Raw genomic sequence first — 1,884 nt, forward strand, 5'->3', positions numbered from 1 at the left:
GACTGAGCACACACACATACACACTCCCCTCCGAACTTTCCCTTTCCCCCTGAATTGTCCCATCTTCTGCCTAAATAGTGGACTATAAATAGAAAAATTTTTAGAAAAGAATCAAACACTGAAACAGAAGGTGGACCAGGCATCCAGGAAGCAAATTAGCACAACTTTAGTTGGTCCAATACATCAAAGAATTCAACCATGTGATTCAATCATTATGGGATGTCTACTAAGTATTGAGCACAATGTAACATAATACAGTAAACAAACTTAGGAGACTTAGCGATCAGATACAATGTGGACATCCTAGGGGGAGTACGTGATAACCCAATAATAATAATAGTCCAGCACTGCAGATGGAACCACAGTCCAAAAGTTCACAGATGCGAGAAATAAAACATATTACCATCAATGAATTTAATTTCTCTCTTAAGCTTCATTTCATTTGATGGCAGAAACTAAACCTCACTCAGTTTCTAGTCTACTTTTCTGCTGGGTAGTTCTCATATTCTCAAGAGTTAAAATAGTCAAAGCACAAGTATAAGGAGCTTCAATCTGATCCTCAGACTGAAATGGAGCAGGACCCTATGGTCATTGCCTGCCGCCCATATCCTCTGCCTGCCTTTTGTCTGTGGAAAACTGTAGTCAAAGAAAAAGTTTAATAGGAGAAATGAGAAATGCAGAAACAAAGGAAAACAGTCAAAGGAGGCCGAATAATAATAATGTAGTCATTAAGCATATTTAGTTCCTTCTCAAGGACTACAGATAATATTCTGAGCCATATCCTGTGAGCTGTCTTACAGATACTGAAACCTCAGGTGGAAGAAGTTAACTACATGATGTCAAATTCTGTACCCACGACATCAGTTCAGCTCAGTTCAGTTGCTCAGTCGTGTCCGACTCTTTGCAACCCCGTGAATCACAGCATGTCAGGCCTCCCTGTCCATCACCAACTCCCAGAGTTCACTCAGACTCACGTCCATCGAGTCAGTGATGCCATCCAGCCATCTCATCCTCTGTCGTCCCCTTCTCCTCCTGCCCCCAATCCCTCCCAGCATCAGAGTCTTTTCCAATGAGTCAACTCTTCACATGAGGTGGCCAAAGTACTGGAGTTTCAGCTTCAGCATCATTCCTTCCAAAGAAATCCCAGGGCTGATCTCCTTCAGAATGGACTGGTTGGATCTCCTTGCAGTCCAAGGGACTCTCAAGAGTCTTCTCCAACACCACAGTTCAAAAGCATCAATTCTTCAGCACTCAGCCTTCTTCACAGTCCAACTCTCACATCCATACATGACCACTGGAAAAACCATAGCCTTGAGTAGACGAATCTTTGTTGGCAAAGTAATGTCTCTGCTTTTGAATATGCTATTTAGGTTGGTCATAACTTTCCTTCCAAGGAGTAAGCATCTTTTAATTTCATGGCTGCAGTCACCATCTGCAGTGATTTTGAATCCCAAAAAAATAAAGTCTGACACTGTTTCCACTGTTTCCCCATCTATTTCCCATGAACTGATGGGACCAGATGCCGTGATCTTCATCTTCTGAATGTAGAGTTTTAAGCCAACTTTTTCACCCTCCGCTTTCACTTTCATCAAGAGGCTTTTGAGTTCCTCTTCACTTTCTGCCATAAGGGTGGTGTCATCTGCATATCTAAGGTTATTGATATTTCTCCCGGCAATCTTGATTCCAGCTTGTGCTTTTTCCAGCCCAGCATTTCTCATGATGTACTCTGCATATAAGTTAAATAAGCAGGGTGACGTACTCCTTTTCCTATTTGGAACCAGTCTGTGTTCCATGTCCAGTTCTAATTGTTGCTTCCTGACCTGCATACAAATTTCTCAAGAGGCAGGTCAGGTGGTCTGGTATTCCCATCTCTTTCAGCTTTTT

Source organism: Bison bison, unplaced genomic scaffold (genome assembly GCF_000754665.1).
Source record: "Bison bison bison isolate TAMUID 2011002044 unplaced genomic scaffold, Bison_UMD1.0 scf7180017864457, whole genome shotgun sequence".
Taxonomy (NCBI): Eukaryota; Metazoa; Chordata; class Mammalia; order Artiodactyla; family Bovidae; genus Bison; species Bison bison.